Source organism: Oryctolagus cuniculus, chromosome 5 (assembly GCF_051225735.1).
Source record: "Oryctolagus cuniculus isolate XC-2025 breed Fujian yellow rabbit chromosome 5, ASM5122573v1, whole genome shotgun sequence".
NCBI lineage: Eukaryota > Metazoa > Chordata > Mammalia > Lagomorpha > Leporidae > Oryctolagus > Oryctolagus cuniculus.
The window spans coordinates 71591516-71598524 of record NC_142871.1 but is presented as its reverse complement, the minus strand read 5'-3'; the positions used below and the strand labels follow the sequence as shown (position 1 = coordinate 71598524).

Below are 7009 nucleotides of genomic sequence, written 5' to 3'. Positions count from 1 at the left end.
CCTTGCGCCACCTCCTCTGCGCAGCCACTGCTGCCGCCTCAGCCTCTCGCTTCTGGGGGCAGTACCTCCAGGATACGGGTTCCAGCCACACTGCAGCTGCCCTCCAAGGCGGTGTCCTCCGGGCTGAACCAACAGGAGATGGTGGACCAGGAGCAACTGGTGTAGAAAGGCTGGCTGGCCAAGCGTAATGACTACGTGGTCGCGGCCATGAAGAATGTCACAGAACTGCACAAGCCACTGTGCAGCCAAAAACTAAATCTTTTCTCTGTGGCTTACGAGAAGGTTGTTGGGGCACGCTGTGCTTTCTGGAGGGGTATCAGCAGCAATGAGCAGGGGGATCAGCTGGGGATAATGAGAAGATTGAGATGATTTGTGCTTATGGTGAAGATTGAGAAGGAGCCAGAAGCAGCATGTCAGGACGTGCTGAGCCTACCAGATAAGTACCTGATTAAGAATTGCAGTGCTGGCATCCCATATGGAAGACCAGGCTGCTCCACTTCTGATCCAGCTCTCTGTTCTGGCCTGGGAAAGCAGTAGAAGATGGCCCAAGTGCTTGGCCCCTGCACCCACGTGGGATACCCGAAAGAAGCTCCTTGCTCCTGGCTTTGGATAGGCGCAGCTCTGGCTGTTGTGGCCAGTTGGGGAGTGAACCATTGGATGGAAGACCTCTCTCTCTCTCTCTCTATCTCTGTAACTCTGCTTTATAAATAAATAAATATTAAAAAAAGAAGAAGAATTGCAGTGAGACCTAGTACCAGAGGAAAGTGCTCTACCTGGAGATGAAAGGACACTATGATGGCCACCTGGCTGAAGAAGCACTGGAGAGAGGAGGGCGACTGTGATGGAGTCATCTCTGAGGGCCCACAGTGAAGGCCACGAGATCAGCAAAGAGCACATTCAGCCTGCTCACCCCATTAGATTAGTCCTGGCTCTTCCCCGTGTTCTACTACAGGATCCTGATTTCCCTGGTTCAAGTGTGCTACTTGGCCAAGACTGTGTTGATGTCGCCATTGAGGAACTCAACACTCTAATCGAGGACTCCTACCAGGACTCTCCTACAAGGACTCATCATGCAGCTCCTTGGCGACAACCTAACTCTCTGGACGGGCTATCAGCAAGATGATGGTGGTGGAGAAGGCAACAAGTAAGGCCCCCATGTGGACTGGCAGTGCATGCTGATGCTACTACTGCAGCCTTTAATTTTTTTCCCCAAGTGCTGGGGGTTGGATGGGGGAGGGAAATGGAGGAATGACCTTCCTAGGGAGAAACTCGCGACTTGCCTTGTCTTTGATCTCCTCTTTGATGTTTTTGCCGAAATATTACTAGTGGAAAGTCAGCTACCTGTGCTGTATTGGGATAGCAGCTTCATGTGTACACATGGACTGTTAGGTAGATTAACAAGATTAGCAAGTGGAGCTGCCTGTCTTTAATTTTTTCATAGATAATAGGGTTGTAAAATGAAAAGAAAGCATAAGTGGAATGACCCTCATTCAGTAAGCTCTGTGGTTCTAGTAAGGACTTAAATGTTGATACACTCTTGTCTTAAGTTTCTGGTACTTTCCATCCATCTACTTGAGCTGTGTTTTTTCAGGGTGTGCTTTACCTACCAGACATGAGACAATCTGAACTCCAAATACACAGACCCAGAACTTGAGGTGTGTGCATCCCGATGGTTTAGATCTTGCTGGTTTTGGATATCTTGAATTAGTTGACAGAGTTAACACTAAATTGCAGTTCACAGTATTCTTTTGTTATAGCCATATGTAACATCAAGACACTGTGCATTTTCCTTTGCTAGTTATTTTGGCATTACCTCCTTGTTCAGTCTTAACCAGGTTGATTTTGCTGTTTATCTGTCTCCTAGGCCAGAAGACTTGCCTGAAGAGAATCAAAGCTATGTTAGGGTTGGCAGCAGATTTTTGGCAGTAGCTGCAGGATTTTTGTATTTCTTTCCTTAATGTAAATACAACACAAAAATTCTTAATCATTTTAATAGAAACATTGACTGTAACAGAAATAGAGAAAAAGCAGGTCTGGATGTCATTTTTTATGTTGATGTTTTCAGAGAAAACCCTGCTTTTGAAGCTGCTGCAGCTCCTTTCAGGGAGGCACTGCAGGCTCCCTCTGCACTTGTCTTCCTCACTGTACCTGGTATGGCCGGCACGCAGTGGAGCTCAGAAAGCTGTTGGATTAGAAGCTGTGTGGTCATATTAAGAAAGCTGGGTGCAGTGGGTGAAAATTCTGGTTCTAGAAGCTTAACTGGTAGAAAAATCCAAAAGGAGGAGCTCTATTCATAAATATTCTTTCAACTTTTGGGAGCCTTATTGATGTCAATTTTTCCTCCCTGGAAACACTCTTTCCTCGGATAATTGTTGTAGGAAGGGAAACAAAAGTGATTATCACATAATAGATGCAGGAGGCTCCAAGTCTTTTGTGGAAAATGGTATTGAGAGATAAGTTTATTTTGGAGCAAAAGATTTTGAAGTCCATGCATATCGGGTTTTTCAAAAAGTTCACGGAAAATGTGTGCTATGAACACTATGGATTTCAGAAAATTTTTGCACCAAAATAGACAATCCTTTTTTTATTTTTTAAAGATTTTATTTATTTATTTGAAAGGCAGAGTTACAGAGAGGCAGAGGCATGGAGAGAGAGAGAGAGAGAGAGAGAGAGAGAGAGAGAGAAAGGTCTTCCATCCACTGGTTCACTCCCCAAATGGCTGCAGCGGCCAGAGCTATGCCCATCCGAAGCCAGGAGCCAGGAGTTTCCTCTGGGTCTCCCACTCGGGTTCAGAGTCCCAAGGTTTTGAGCCATCTTCCACTGCTTTCCCAGGCCATAGCAGAGAGCTGGATTGGAAATGGAATAACTAGGACTTAAAACTGGCACCCATATGGGATGCTGGCACTGCAGGCAGTGGCTTTACCCACTATGCCACAGCGCCAGCCCCGGCTTAATCTTTTAGTTCCAATTTTCCACACACTTTTTGAAATACTTCCTTGTGTCCCTCCAGTTTAACCATTTTTTTTCTTTTTAATGAAAGCATGGGAGTTGGAGGTTTACTTCTCTCTTGTGCAGTCAGTGCACATTTTGGAACTGAAGGAAATCACATTGCTATTTCCAGAAACTCCTTTGCACTAGCTCCAGGTCACTCATTCTCATTTTGGGCAAATTTTTCTGTAAACATGACTTGTTGCCTATGTGTTTTTTTTTTTTATTTTTTTTTTTATTTTTTTTATTTTTTTTTTTTGACAGGCAGAGTGGACAGTGAGAGAGAGAGACAGAGAGAAAGGTCTTCCTTTGCCGTTGGTTCACCCTCCAATGGCCGCCGCGGCCGGCGCGCTGCGGCCGGCGCACCGCGCTGATCCGATGGCAGGAGCCAGGAGCCAGGTGCTTTTCCTGGTCTCCCATGGGGTGCAGGGCCCAAGCACCTGGGCCATCCTCCACTGCACTCCCTGACCACAGCAGAGAGCTGGCCTGGAAGAGGGGCAACCGGGACAGAATCCGGTGCCCCAACCGGGACTAGAACCCGGTGTGCCGGCGCCGCTAGGCGGAGGATTAGCCTAGTGAGCCGCGGCGCCGGCCCCCCTATGTGTTTGTTTTTAAAACAGTAACTGAAATCCTGAGATAGGTAATGACACCAGGTTGTTTTGTTTCTTTTTTTTTTTTGGCAAGGAAAGGTGTGAGTAATAATGGAGGCAGAACTGACAGATGCTTTTGCTGATTAATCGTGCTCAGTGTTATGAGTTTGTTTAAAAGGATACAGGTGACAGAGAAGCTAGAATAGTGGTGACGGTGCTAGAATAAGTACACTCTGGAACATTGCACACTTTACTCAGCACAACTTCCGTTTGAGGCCCCCACCCAGTTAGAGCAGAGGCTCTGATTACCTGAAGCCAGCTCGGCTACATTGTTCGTTTCACAGATTTTGTGCCATCGTAGGAGCCTGAAGCCCTTGCCCTGGATGGGAAAAGATCTGGAGAGGAGTAGGTGGGACTTTCCCAGATGTATGTTGGTGTCCTGTGATCAGTGTTGTGCTTTCCTGTAGCATTTGAAATGATTGATTGGAATCACAAAACTGATTCTTCTTTAAAGAAAACAACAATGGCATGTTGGATGGTTCCTCTGTGGGTTACTCTGGGTCACCCACATGGCTATGAATCTAAGGTCCAGATGGTCTCATTCATCAGATGGTTTGGCTATTGATGTTGGCTACCATCACTTGTTCCTTGGATTTCCTCCTTGTTGCCTCTCCTACTCTAAAAGGTTATACTGGATTTCTTTAATGGCATTTCACCCAGGGCTCCAAGATGATAAAAATAGAAGAAGCTTCAAGGCTTCTTGAGGACTAGGCGTTGAAATTTACACAATGTCATTTCTGCCACAATCTATGGGTTAAAGAACCTTACGAGGCAGCTTAGATTCAAGATACAGAAAAGTAGACTCTTAGGGAGGGAGTTGCAATATAATGAAGCTGTGTTTGTTCTTTTCAAAATTTTTTATTTATTTTCATTTTATGAAAAAAGGAGGGAGGGAAGAAGAGACAGAAAGAGAGAAAGAGAGAGCAAGAGCGAGAGTGAGAGCGAGCGAGAGAGAAACAGAGAGACTGACAATGAGATCTTCCATTTGCTGGTTCCCTCCTCCCTAATGCCAGCAACAGCCCAGACTGGGTAAAACTAAAGCCAGGAGCCCAAAACTCATTCTGGATCTCCTACAAGGGAGTACTTCAGTCATGTCTGCTGCCTCCCAGGGTTGGTGACAAGTATCCATGTGCTTGGATCATCATCTACTGCCTTTCCTGGAACATTAGGAGGAAGTTGGATCAGAAGCAGAGCATCTGGAACTCAAATTGGCATTCCAGTATGGGATGCTGATGTTGCAAGTGGTGGCTGAACTTTCTACAAAACAGCGCTTACTCCCACATTTATGTTTTTAAGTTCTATGAGATCACCTACTCTTTAGACTCCACATATGAGTGAGATCATGTTGTATTTGTCTTTCTATGCTTGATTTATTCCAATTTAACATAATGATCTCTAGTTCCATCCAAGTTGCAAATGACAGATTCCATCCTTTTTATGACTGAATAATATTCTGTTGTGTATATATACCACATTCTCTTTATCTACTCATCAGTTGATGGACACTTGGGTTGTTTCAATTTCCTGGTTGCTGCAAAGAGTGTAGTGATAAACATGAATGCAGATGTGTTTTATTATGAATTTTATTTCTTTTGGATATGTACCCTGAGCAGTATTACTGGATCATATAGTAGTTATATTTTTAGTTTCTTGAGAAACTTAATACTCTTTTTCCACAATGTCTGTACTAATTTACATTCCCTCCAACAATGAGCAGATTCCTCTTTGTGCACACTTTTGTCTTTTTGATAACACCACTTTTGATAGTGAGGTGATATTTTGGTTTTGATTTGCAGTTCCATGGTGGTTAGTGATGTCAAGCATATTGTATTCTAGAATTAAGAAAACACTCTAGATTATTTTCTGGTTTACCCAAGTGTGTAGAGTTAAAATTCAGAATACATTGCATTTTACCTTCTTGAAATTGAGTGTTAAAAAGTTTGTGGAAAGAAAATTTTACAGGAAACTATTGTTTGGGATGAGCCTCTTGCACTAGCCCCAACAGATTAGATCAGACCAGAATACAGGCTCTCATATTAATACCATAGAATTCACCTAAACTATGAAATGAGCCAATTTTCCTAAACAATAGGAAATTTCAGTCAAAATTAAATTTTCTATATCTGTTTTCTTCAACCCTTTTCTGCCTATAAAGCTAACCTTCTCTGCTCAGCTCACTGGTATTTAGTATTATAAAGGGTAAGGTGTTGCCCAATTTTAGGTACAGATCTCTTAAACTAAATTTGTTGGAATTTTGTCTTTTGATAAGTGAAATGTATTAAGCAATTAAAAAAAATTTTCACTGCTTCTTCGAGAGAACACCAAATGGCAGATGATTCAGGTGCAGCAGAGGGGCCAAGGGGCTCTGGGGGCCCTGGAATGGGAGTTTGTGGCGGCTTCCATGGAGGCTTCCACGGCAGCATCGGGGGACAGCAGTCACCGCTGGCCTCTCTGGGAACTCGCAGAGTCAAGGCCAAGGACAAGGAGCGGATCCCTGTCACCAAGCTCGGCAGCCTGGTCAGGAACATGAAAAGTCCCTGGAGGAGATCCACCTCTTCTCCCTGCCCATCAAGGAGTCTGAGATCTTCGACTTCTTCCTAGGGGTGGCCTACAAGGTTGAGGTGCTGAAGATCATGCCAGTGCAGAAGCAGGTGCAGGCTGGCCAGCAGACCAAGTTCAAGGTATTTGTTGCCATCGGGGATTACAATGACTACACTGGTCCTGGCGTGAAGTGATCCAAGGAGGTGGCCACCGGCATCCAAGGGGCCATCAACTTGACCAAGCTGTCTACTGTGATCATCCAGAGAGGTTACTGGGGGAACAGATCGGCAAACTGCACACTGTGCCTTGTAAGGTGACAGGACGCTGTGTCTCTGTGCTGGTGCAGCTCATTCCTGCTCCCTGGGGCACTGGCATCATCTTTGCTCCTTTCCCAAGAAGCTTCTGCTGATGGCTGGCATTGATGACTGCTACACCTCCGTCAGAAGCTGCACTGCCAACCCTGGGCAACTTTGCCAAGGGCACCTTTGATGCTATCTCCAAGACCTACAGCAATCTGACCCCGATGTCTGGAAAGAGACTGTGCTCACCAAGTCTCCCTATCAGAGTTTACAGAGCATCTGTGAAGACTCACACCAGAGTATCTGTGCAGAGGACGCAGGCTCCAGCTGTGGCTACAACACAGGTTTTATACAAGAAAAATAAAGTGAATTGAGCCTGTTTAAAAAAATTGTCATTTATCTTTGTCACAGAGCTTTGCATATAGAGTGTTTTGTAAATACAAGTTCAATGATGAATGAATCTAGGAGCACCAGAAATCCAGCTTCTTTTTTGAATGAATCTGAACTAAGAGGACAAATGGGACAATTAGA

At 44.8% G+C, this 7009-nt stretch overlaps 2 pseudogenes; both read left to right on the top strand.

Moving 5' to 3' along the window:
- The first annotated feature begins 207 nt into the window (after positions 1-207).
- Positions 208-1148, top strand: LOC149126550 (14-3-3 protein gamma-B pseudogene; annotated as a pseudogene).
- A 4815-nt stretch (positions 1149-5963) lies between these two features.
- Positions 5964-6852, top strand: LOC100338065 (small ribosomal subunit protein uS5 pseudogene; annotated as a pseudogene).
- Positions 6853-7009: the final 157 nt, after the last annotated feature.